Source organism: Piliocolobus tephrosceles, chromosome 10, assembly GCF_002776525.5.
Source record: "Piliocolobus tephrosceles isolate RC106 chromosome 10, ASM277652v3, whole genome shotgun sequence".
Taxonomy (NCBI): domain Eukaryota; kingdom Metazoa; phylum Chordata; class Mammalia; order Primates; family Cercopithecidae; genus Piliocolobus; species Piliocolobus tephrosceles.
In genome coordinates this window covers 55,036,343-55,048,522 of record NC_045443.1, presented here as the reverse complement: position 1 = coordinate 55,048,522, position 12,180 = coordinate 55,036,343, and the positions used below count along the sequence as shown (strand labels likewise).

Sequence of the window (12,180 nt, the reverse complement as noted above, 5' to 3'; positions counted from 1 at the left end):
GGAATGGTTAAATAAAGCTAACACATGCACCCTTCGGCTTTTTAAAAACTAACGTCTAAATCATCCACCAACGACCAACAAAAATTCCCTGAGAGTAAAGCCTTTGCTTAGCTTTCCAGTTCCGTTAAACGGGGGAAAGAACAAAAGGGTCCCCAGGACCCTGCCCAACAATACGCCACACTCTGTCTATCAAAGCCACCCAGCCAGAACACGCCAGGAGACTGGCAGGCAGATACTTCCGGAAGAAGTCGGTCCTCCCAACCTGGAAGTGAAGCAGAAGACGCACAGTATTCTGGGAGGAGTTAGGGAGGCGGGATTGTCGTTGCTGGCTGTTACCAGGACAACCGGAGCCGATTGACCGTTATCTGCGGTTTGCAGCCGTTAGCGGGAGAGGCAGAGAAGTTCAGAGGTCTTTTAGGATGTGCTAAAGGGTCGTGAGGGCGCTCTTAAGATTTTCCTCACAATAGGTTATCCAGTCGTGCCCCTCGGCCCAGCCGCTGGCCCCGGGGATCTGAGTCGCACCCTCTTGTTTTTCTCTGAGTCTGTCTTAAGGTGAAATGAAGTGTGGCCCAGTGGCTCCTCATTGTCGCTTCTCTAGTTTTCTGCCTCCTTTTAGAAAATGTAAGTTGAGAATTTCTAATTTACAAAGGGATGTGTTCTAATGCGCTTGTTTTTAAAATTGTGGAAAACTTTTTAAAAGAAAATCTCACCAGTCATCAGAAGTAACAAAATTTTCATGCATTACCTATTAATTTTTTTCTGCATATTTTTTCATAGTTGAGATAATTTAGGGAAACCATTTTGTGTCCTGCATATATGGGCGAATACAATATAATTTTGGTATCAATATCATAGCAACAAAGAAGGCATTGAAGACTTTAAATCTGTTTACAGTGAATTGAGAAGACGGGATGAAGTGGACACAGCATGTGAAGACAATTCTTTCAAGAAGTTTCGCTGTCAAGGAAAATAGAGAATGTGAGTAGCTGAAGGAGAATGACAGGTGAAAGAAAGAAATTGGGAGCCAGACAATACAGCCGGACAGTTTACACCTGTATTGATGTCCCACCTTTTTCACAAAAGATTGAGTATGCTTGGGGGAAAACTACACACTATCATAGGAGAAAATGATTGGAAGAGAAACTGAGGCAAAGGTAATTGGAAAACAAAACAAAGCCAGGAGTATGTTAATACCCCAAAACTTCATACCAAAAGGTCCATGTAATTACTAGAGGGGTGCCACAGATTGGGCTCTGAGGTTCCTAGCAACTAAACCAAAGGGAAAATATAGTTATCAGTTTCACATGATCCATATGAGGGGGATCTAATGGCATATTATAGAATCCTGTTACACATTAGCTGTATGAAATTGATTGGGTAGGCCGGGCGCGGTGGCTCAAGCCTGTAATCCCAGCACTTTGGGAGGCCGAGACGGGCGGATCACGAGGTCAGGAGATCGAGACCATCCTGGCTAACACAGTGAAACCCCGTCTCTACTAAAAAATACAAAAAACTAGCCGGGCGAGGTGGCAGGCGCCTGTAGTCCCAGCTACTCGGGAGGCTGAGGCAGGAGAATGGCGGGAATCCGGGAGGCGGAGCTTGCAGTGAGCTGAGATCCCGCCACTGCACTCCAGCCTGGGCGACAGAGGGAGACTCCATCTCAAAAAAAAAAGAAAAGAAATTGATTGGGTAATGTAAGCTCTTTAGACCTCTTTTCTCCATCTCTTAAAGAGTGGGGAGAGGAAGAAGGAGACTGTTAGACGAGTTGATCTTTTAATATCTGTTCCACCACTGACAATCTGTGATCACACAGGCCAGAGATGGCAAACTCAAATGCCTAAATTAGGGACTAAGAAAGTTTCATAAGTGAGGAAATGAGCTGAATGTGACAAAAGCAAGGAGTGATAGAGATTAGAATGGTAGAGTTGATTGAGCTGTCCCATCTAAAACTCCAGCCAGTTCTTGCAACAATAAGGATTCAGTGTTGCCAGATATTCTGATTTTTCAGGAGAAACAGGAAAATCATATTTGTGATAATATTATACAAAACAAAACACCTCTACTGGCTAGATACAATTCATGGGTCACTAATTTTCAACCTCTGCTATAGGTGAAAGGACCTCAACAAGAGGGATAATTGTTTGAATTAAAGAATTAAGTATGAAGAAAAAGGAAGAAGTCAAAAAGAATACCAAGATTTCCCCTTAGTAATAAGGAGGAGGTAGTAACATGGATACTAAAATCAGCAGAAGGTTTGGGGAGAGAAGGTGCTTGATTGTGAGTTTCTTGAACATGGGGCAAACTTATTCATATGTATCCATAGCACATGAATCCAGTTCAGCTGTTGGGTTTGAGAAATCTGTGGGATTTATCAGGGAAAAGGGTGCAGGAATATAGGTCAGGAGTTTGGGGAAAGAAGATGAAAAAGGAGTTTAAGATGTAAGATTCATTCTTTCAATAAAGTTTTATTGATTATATATCACAATATGTATTTTTCACAAGACTCTAAACTGTCTGAGGGCAGAAACCAGTTTTTTTAACCACTTACCCAGCTCCTAGCACAATACAGAGTCAGTGCTTATGTATGTTGAATAAACAAATGAAAAAATACAAAACACAGTGCTTTACAGCATAGGAGATGCAGAGTTGAATTAGAAAATCTTAAGGGAACAAGAAACACTGGGGTCTACTTGAGGGTGGAGAGTGGGAGCATGGAGAGGAGCAGAAAAAATATGGGGTACTAGGCTTAATACGTGAGTGATGAAATAATCCTTACAACAAACCTTCATGTGTACCCCCAAACCTAAAATAAAAGTTTAAAAAGAAGAAAATCTTCTTAAAGAAGTTTATAGAGCAGGGGCCCCATCTCCTTAAAAAAAAAAGAAAAAGCAAGTTTATAGGTTAGAAAGTAAGACAAGTCTTATACATAAGCAGCTAATGCAAGTTTTAAAGTAGTGCCATTTAAAAACAAAAAAGTACCATGGGATTCAGAAGGGAAAGATCTTTTTAGAAGAAGTTAAGAAGTTAAGTTCCGTCTTTCTAGATAGTGGGCAGTTAGGATTAGATCACACAGATGTTAGGAGAGAAACTAATCAGAAGCAGTTAACTAGAAGATGTAGGCCAGGTGCGGTGGTTCACACCTGTAATCCCAGCACTTTGGGAGGCCAAGGCAGGCAGATCACCTTAGGTCAGGAGTTCAAGACCAGACTGACCAACAAGGTAAAACCCTGTCTCTACTAAAAACACAAAAATTAGCTGAGTATGGTGATGGGTGCCTGTAATCTCAGCTACTCGAGAGGCTGAGGCAGGAGAATTGCTTGAACCCAGGAGGCAGAGGTTGCAGTAAGCCAAGATCGCACCTCTGTACTCTAGCCTGGGCGACAGAGCGAGACTCCATCTAATAAATAAATAAATAAATAGGTATTATGGCGTGTAATTCCTGATTTTTTGGTTGCTCCACATCCCTTTCAGGAAACCACCACTCACCAGCCTTAGCTGGTTCAAGTGGGACTGATTCCCAACTAGCCACCCTGCCCCCATTCCTACACTTGATTCAGACCTGACCAATGAGAACCATCATTGGTACTTTTGCTGGCACTATTTCTTTAATTTTTTTTTTTTTTTTTTAGATGGAGTTTCGCTCTTGTTGCCGAGGCTGGAGTGCAATGGCGCAATCTCAGCTCACCGCACTCTCGGGTCACCGCAACCTCCTCCTCCCAGGTTCAAGTGATTCTCCTGCCTCAGCCTCCCAAGTAGCTGAGATTATAGGCATGTGCCACCACACCCAGCTAATTTTTTATTTTTAGTAAAGGCGGGGTTAATCCATGTTGATCAGGCTGGTCTGGAACTCCCGACCTCAGGTGATCCGCCCACCTCAGCCTCCCAAAGTGCTGGGATTACAGGGCTGAGCCACTGCACCCGGCCCGCTGACACTATTTAAAAAAAAAAAAAAGCTTCTTCCCTCTGATGTTATACTGCAGGTGCTAAAGACCATACAGACACAGAGCAGACAGGCCACCTTTGCTACCACATGGAGGTTTGTCTAATATGGAGGCTAAAGAAGCTGAGCTGGAAGACAGAGAGACCAAATCCTGATGACATTGTTTGAACCCAGAGATCCAGACATGCCTGAAAACTAGTTTTACCACTGTACTTATCTGTTAAATGAGCCAATAAACTCTCTTTTATACTTAACCTTGGGTTTTACCTGGATTTTTGTCATTTACAGCTCAAAAGTATTCTAATATAGAAGTATACATCATTAAATCAACATTATTTCTTTTTTTCTCTGTCTTATTTTAAATGTAACTCTGTAATGTACTCTAAAAGCATTCTACAGTCTCACTAAGTTAATCCACAAATTTGGTAAAATTCCAATATTAATCCCAAAAGTATTTTAAGAGCCTGTTTTTGTTTTTTGTTTGCTTGTTTGGGACTAAACAGAATTACTCCAAAATTCATTGAGAGAAAACATGAAAAAAAAAACAAGAAAATAGAATTCATAAAGGGGAATTGTATTATAATAATGCGTAAAACAAGAATAATAAACATAGCATGGTAATGGAATAAACAAACAGTCGTGGAACAGAATTCAAAGCCTGAATATATCTAAGAGCACTTACCAAATTTAATATGTGGTAAATCAAGAAAAGATGAATCCAGTAAACTGTATAAGTACATTGAACTAGATTTAGAGGAGAAAGATAATTAGATCTTTACCTTCTTCCCAGAATAAATTTCAAATGGATTTGTGACTTAAGTGTAAAAACTGAAGCCAGATTCTCAATATATGTTGATTGGCATATAATTGGCACAATCTTTAGCAATATCAATTAAATATTAATAACTTTCAACACAGCCTTTCAATTCTAGAAATATATCCTACAGAAACAAAATATATGCATAAATATGGGTAATGCAGTATTGGAATATCAAAAGTACTACACTTGTGAAATAGGATATGGAATACCTATATCACGTATTCACAGAGGGGCAATATCACAACCAGGAGGTGAAAATTGATTCTTGAGGGAAATTTTTTTTTCTAAATCATAGATATGTGTAAAGCATATAAACAGATATATAGTATATATGTGGTATTAAAACTTCATGGGACAGTAATAAGAAAAAATGTCTATGCTGGGTGCAGTGGCTCACACCTATAATCCCAACGCTTTGAAAGGCCGAGGTGGGTGGATCATGAGGTCATGAGTTCAAGACCAGCCTGGCCAAGATGGTGAAACCCCATCTGTACTAAAAATACAAAAATTAGCCAGGCATGCTGGCAGGCACCTGTAATCCCAGCTACTCAAGAGGCTAAGGCAGGAGAATCGCTTGAACCTGGGAGGTGGAGGTTGCAGTGAGCCAAGATCATGCCACTGCACTCCAGCCTGAGTGACAACGTGAGACTCCGTCTCAAAAAAGAAAAAAGAAAAAAAGTCTAAAAGGCTGAGAAAAACTGTCATATACAATTTGATACCATATTAAAAAGAATGAGGTAGACTTGTATGTTGACAAAAGAGGATGCCCCAAGATGCACTGTTATCAAAAAACAAGTTGTAAAATAATATGCATAATAGGATTTCTTTTTTAATGATTAATATATGTTGATACAAACAAAAAAGTATTGATGATGTTTTTCTTTGGGGTTAAAATTAATGTTTAATTCTATATTAAGTAGAGGGGTCCAGCCAGAGGAGGGTCAGAACAGGGGCCCCTACCTTGGTGTAAGTACTACAATATAATTCCCACAGTCTGAGTTTTGCAGATCGCATCCCCAAGGTGTCATTAAATAAGGTTTTTTTTATTCCCTCTATTTCCTGTAAATTGATGTTTAGATCTAGGAGCTTGATCAGATTCAGATTCAAAAATGTTGGTAGTATTTCATAAGTGACTTTGTGTGCACCCATCAGGAGGCACATAAAATCTATCACTTTTTAATTGAGTTGTAATTAAAATACACAAATAGTAACTGCACAATTTGTTTTCACAATTGCGTGCACCCATGTAGCTTCCTCCAAAAACAAGACACAGAATATTTCCTTCACTCTGGAAAGTTCTCTCATGGGTCTTTATAGTCAGTTCCTGTCCAGCCCCAGAGCCAACCATTTTCTCATTTCCATCACCACAAATACTGTCTTAGTTATTTTATGCCACTATCACAAAATACCCTAGACTGGGTAATTTATAAATAATAGACACGTATTTATCACAATTCCAAAGGCTGGGGAGTCCAAGATCAAAGCACTAGCAGGTTCAGTGTCTGCTAAGGGCTTGTCTCTGCTTCCAAGAGTAGTGCTTTGTTGCTGCAACCTCACATAGTGGAAGAGGCACTGTGTTCCCACATGGCAGAAGAGACAGAAGGACCAGGCAGGCAGCTCCCTGAAGCCTCTTTTATAAGGGCACCAATCCCATTCACAAGGGCAGAGCACTCATGACTTACCCACTTACCAAATGGCCCCACCTCTTAATAACACCACAATGGAGATTAAATTTCAACACAAATTTTGGAGAGACATAGGCATTTAAACCATAGCAGGCCAGGCATGGTGGCTCATGCCTGTAATTCCAGCACTCTGCGAGGCCAAAGAGAGTGGATCACTTGAGGTCGGGAGTTCAAGACCAGCCTGGCTAACATGAGGAAACCCCGCCTCTATAAAAATACAAAAATTAGCCAGGCATGGTGGCACACACCTGTAGTCCCAGCTACTCAGGAGGCTGAGGCACAGGAATCACTTGAACCCAGGAGGCGGAGGTTGCAGTGAGCTAAGATTGCACCCCTGTACTCCAGACTAGGCAACAGAGTAAGACTCTGACTCCACCAGTGGTTTTTCATATATTCACAAAGCTATGCAACCATTGCAACAATCAATTTTCAAACATTTTCATTACCCCAAAAAGATATTCCCACCAGCTGGATGGTTTCCAATTTCTCTGAATCCTTGCCACCATTTATTACTGTCCATTTTCTTTATTATAGCCATCTTGGTGGAAATGAAGTGGGATCTTGTTGTGGTTTGGTTTGCATTTCCCTAATGGCCTACAATATTGATATAGTTTGGCTCTGTGTCCCCACCCAAATCTCATCTCAAATTGCAATCCCCACATGTCAAGGGAGGGACCTGGTGGGAGGTGTTTGGATCATGGGGGTGGTTTCCACAATGCTCTCCTCTTGAGAGTGAGTGAGTTCTCACAAGAGCTGATGGTTTTAAAGTGTGGCACTTCCTTGCTCTCTCTCTCCTGCTGCCATATGAAGAAGGTACTTGCTTCTCCATTCACCTTCTACCATGATTGTGAGTTTCCTGAGGCCTCCCCAGCCATGCAAAACTGTGAGTCAATTAAACCTTTTTCTTTATAAACTACCCAGTCTCAGGTAGTTTCCTTATAGCACTGTGAAAACAGACTAGTACAAATATGGAGCATCTTTCATGTGCATTTTGGCCGTTTGTATGTCTTCTCTTTGAAGAAATGTCTGTTCAGATCCTTCACCCATTTATCAATTGAGTTATTTGTCTTTTTGTTGTTTTAAGAGTTATTTTTTTTTTTTTGGATAGAAGTCTCATCAATATTTGATTTGCAAATATTTTCTTCCATTCTATTGTCTTTTCTTTTTTTCTTTTTTTTTCCCCCCCGAGATGGAATCTCACTCTTGTCCAGGCTGGAGTGCAGTAGCGCGATCTCGGCTCACTGCAAGCTCTGCCTTCCAGGTTCATGTCATTCTCCTGCCTCAGCCTCCCAAGTCACTGGGACTATAGGTACCCACCACCACTCCCGGCTAATTTTTTTTTTTTTTTTTTTTTTGTATTTTTAGTAGAGACAGAGTCTTGCCATGTTAGCCAGGATGATCTGGATCTCCTGACCTCATGATCCACCCACCTCGGCCTCCCAAAGTGCTAGGATTACAGGCATGAGCCACCACGCCCAGCCCCTATCGTCTTTTCTTGGTGGTGTCCTTTGAAGCACAAAAGGTTTTTAGTTAGTTTGTTTTAATTTTGATCAAGTCCAATTTATCTGCTTGTTCATTTTTCACTTGTGGTGCTGACATCATGTCTAAGAATGCTTTGCCTAACCCAACATCACAAAGATTTACTCCCACATTTTATTCTAAGATTTTCATAGTACTATTTCTACATTTAAGTCTATGATCCATCATTATGAGTTAATTTTTGTCTATGGCATGAGGTAGGGATCTAACTTTATTCTTTTGTATGTGATATTCAGTTGTCCGAGCACCATTTGTTAAAAAGACTATTTCCTTTTTTCTCTGATTTAATTTGGTTGGCACCATTATTTAAAAAAATAGCCACAAATATAATAGTTTAATATAATATAAAAACAAATATAATAGTTTTTACAGAGATTGTGTTTAATCTGTGAGTCAATTTGGGGAGTATTGCCATGTTTGCAACATTAAACATTCCAATCCATGAACGTTAGATGTCTTTCCATTTATTTATGTCTTCATTAATTTAACAATAATCTTTTAATTCCTTTTTTAGTTTTCAGAGTACAAGTTTTGTACTACTTTTGTTAAATTTATTCCTGTATCTTTTTTTGCTGCTAATGTAAATGGAATTGTTTTCTTCAAGTCATTTTCAGATTTCTCCTTCATTTTTTGTCTTGTTTTGTTTTTGTTTTTTGTGTGTTTTTTTAATAGGTTTTATTTTTTAGAGGAGTTTTAGGTTCACAGCAAAACTGAGCAGAAAAGTAAAGAGAATTCCCATCTGCTGCCTGTCCCCACACATGCATAGCCTCTTCCACTATCAACATCCCACACCAGAGTGGTAAGTATGTTTTTTACAATTGATGAACCTACATATCATTATCCATCATTTGCATTAGGGTTCACTCTTGGAGTTGCACATCCTTTGGGTTTTGACAAATGTATAATAACATGCCCACCACTACAGTATCACACAGAATAGTTTCATTGTCCTAGGCCAGGTTTGGTGGCTCATACCTGTAATCCTAGCACTTTGGGAGGCCAAGGTGGATGGCTCACTTGAGGCCAAGAGTCCAAGACCAGCCTGGTCAACATGGCAAAACCCTGTCTCTACTAAAAATACAAAAACATTAGCCAGGCATGGTGGCATGCACCTGTAGTCCCAGCTACTAGGGAGACTGAGGCATGAGAATCACTTAAACCCAGGAGATGGAAGTTGCAGTGAGCTGAGATCACACCACTGCACTTCAGCCTGGACGACAGAGCGAGACTCTATCTCAAAATAAATAAATAAAAAGGATAGTTTCACTGTCCTAAAAATCCTCTGTGCTGCCTATTCATCCCTCCCTCCCCAGTAACTACTGGAAAACACTGCTCATTTCACAGTCAAGGTTTTTCCTTTACCAGAAGGTCATATAGTTGGAATTACACAGCATACACCCTTTTCAGCTAACTTCCTCTACTTAGTAATGTGCATTTAAGTTTCTGTTGTTGTTGTTAGTTGGTTGATTTGTTTTTTTTGTTTGGGACAGGGCCTCACTCTGTCATCCAGGCCGGAGTGCAGTAGCGCTATCGTAGCTCACTGCTGCCTCAAACTGCTAGGCTCCTGGGATCCTCCCACCTTGGCCTCCTGAGAAGCTGGAACTACAGGCATCCACCACCATGGCTAACTTTATTTTCTTATAGAGACAAGGTCTCATTACATTGCCCAGCTGGTCTCAACATCCTGGACTGAAGCCATCCTCTCACCTTGGCCTCGCAAAGTGCTGGGATTACTGGCATGAGCCACCATGCTTAACCACATTTAAGTTTACTCCATGTCTTTTCTTTTCTTTTTTTTTTCTTTTTTGTGGACACGGATCTCACTATGTTGCCCAGGCTGGTCTTGAACTCCTAGGCTCAAGCAATTCTACCACCTCAGCCTCCCAAAGTCCTGGGATTATAGGCGTGAGCCACTGAACTCAGCCTACTCTGTGTCTTTTCACATCTTGATAGCTCATTTCTTTTTAGCACTGAATACATTCGACTGTCTGGATCTACCACAGTTTAATTATTCATTCACCTACTGAAGGGCATCTTGGTTACTTCCAAGTTTTAGCATTTATAAATAATGCTGCTATAAACATCCATGTCCAGATTTGTGTGTGAATGTAAGATTTCAGCTCATTTGGGTAAATACCAAGGAGCATGATTGCTGGATTGTTAGTGAGAATATGTTTAGTTTTGTAAGAAACTGCCTAACCGTCTTCCAAAGTGACTACACCATTTTGCATTCCCACCAGCAGCAATAAATGAGAGTTTTTCTTGCTCCACATCCTCACCCATATTTGGTATTTTCAATATTTTAGATTTTGGCCATTCTAATAAGTGTGGCACTTCCTTGCTGTCTCTGTCCTGCTGGTATAGTGTGTAGTGACATCTCATTGTTTTAATTAGCAATTCCCTGATGACATATGATGTTGACCATCTTTATACCTGCTTATTTGCCATCTGTATATCTTCTTTAGGGAGGTGTCTGTTCAGGTTCAAGTGTCTGTTCAAAAAAATTTTTTAATCAAATTGTTTTCTTATTATTGAATTTTAAGAGTTCTTTGTTTACTTTGGATAACAGTCCATTTTCAGATATGTCTTTTGCAAATATTTTCTTCCAGTATGTGACTTGTCTTCTCATTATCTTGATCTCCTTGGTTTTTCTAGACCTAAAGGTCATACCATAGTAGTAAATATACTTCTCGCTTCTCTTTACAACTGCAATTATTTTCTTTGTTTATAGCTTAAGTTTTTCAAAAGGATTGTATATTTGTGTAATTAAACAAGAAGCTATTATGTATTTTGAAATAGATAAAATAATATGTCCATCAGATAATTACTTTCATTACATTTTATGATGTGGCAAATATTAGTATATTTGAGATGCCAATAATTGCCTGCCTGCCCACATCTTCTAACAGAACTTTTTTTATGCACAGATTTTCTTTCCCTAAAGGATAATTTAGACAAATGTGGTGGCTCAGACCTGTAATTCCAGCACTTTGACAGGCGAATCACTTTGAGCTGCTCAGGAGTTCGAGACTAGCCTAAGCAACATGGCGAAACCCCATCTCTACAAATACCACAAAAAACAGCAGGGCATAGTGGTTCACGTCTTTAGTCCCAAATACTCAGGAGGCTGAGGCTGAAGAATCGCTTGAGCCCAGGAAGCAGAGGTTACAGTGAGCTGACATCATGCCACTGCACCCCAGCCTGGGCAACAGAGCGGACCCTGTCTCAAAAAAAAAAAAAAAAGATAATTTACTAGACCAAATAACCACTTACCATCACCATGACTGGCCAGGGAGTGCAACACTGCATTCAATACCATTGTCTCATTTTCATTTTCCATCCTAATAGAAAAATTCCTTTGTTATCTTAGCCAAATGTAATATGACAGGCTGAGCACCTTCACAGCCTAATAGGATGAACCTTGATTAGTCTAAGTCAACCATGATAATTGTCATTTGCCTTGCTTAATCTGCCAATGAGATGTAAGGGGAAGTTTGTTGGAGACCTTCTGGGAACATTTTTCCCTGCCCTAAAAATGGAACACATAGGAACAGAAAACCAAACACCGTATGTTCTCACTCATAAGTGGGAGTTGAACATTGAGAACACATGGACACAGAGAGGGGAACAACACACACCAGGGCCTGTTGTGGGGTGAGGGATGAGGGGAGGGAACTTAGAAAATGGGTCAATAGGTGCAGCAAACCACCATGGCGCACGTATGTATACCTATGTAACAAACTTGCACATTCTGCCCATGTATCCCGTTTTTTGTTTTTGCTTTTGTTTTTGTTTTTTTGAGAAATTTTTTAAAAAATGGAACACATGAGAAGGACAGTTCATTTTCTGTCTCCCAGTGTTGTCAACCCCTGTAATGCCTGAAGCCATAACAGCCAACTTGGAATCATGAAAGAAACCAGCCTCCGTGGAAAAGCCAACCTGTTGAGGATGGCAGAGCAGAAAGATGGGAGACACCTGGGCCCCCAGGTAATGCGGTCACTGAGGACATGCTCTATCTCTAGATTATTGTTATATATGATAATAAATGCTTAAACAACTTTGGATTGGGCTTTTTGTTACTTTTAGCCAAGAGCATCACAACTGATCAAATCAGATACCTAACTCAAGGATAGCCAATCCCTAGGCCTGCCAGTTGGACACAGAAATATGCAAGGTGTCATCATTCACACTAATGC

At 40.3% G+C, this 12,180-nt stretch overlaps 1 long non-coding RNA gene across 1 annotated transcript; it reads left to right on the top strand.

Moving 5' to 3' along the window:
- The first annotated feature begins 219 nt into the window (after positions 1 to 219).
- Positions 220 to 4,270, top strand: LOC111541782. Its single transcript, XR_002731366.2, has 3 exons — positions 220 to 621; positions 895 to 978; positions 3,981 to 4,270. It is a non-coding gene; the product is annotated as an uncharacterized LOC111541782 (long non-coding RNA).
- Positions 4,271 to 12,180: the final 7,910 nt, after the last annotated feature.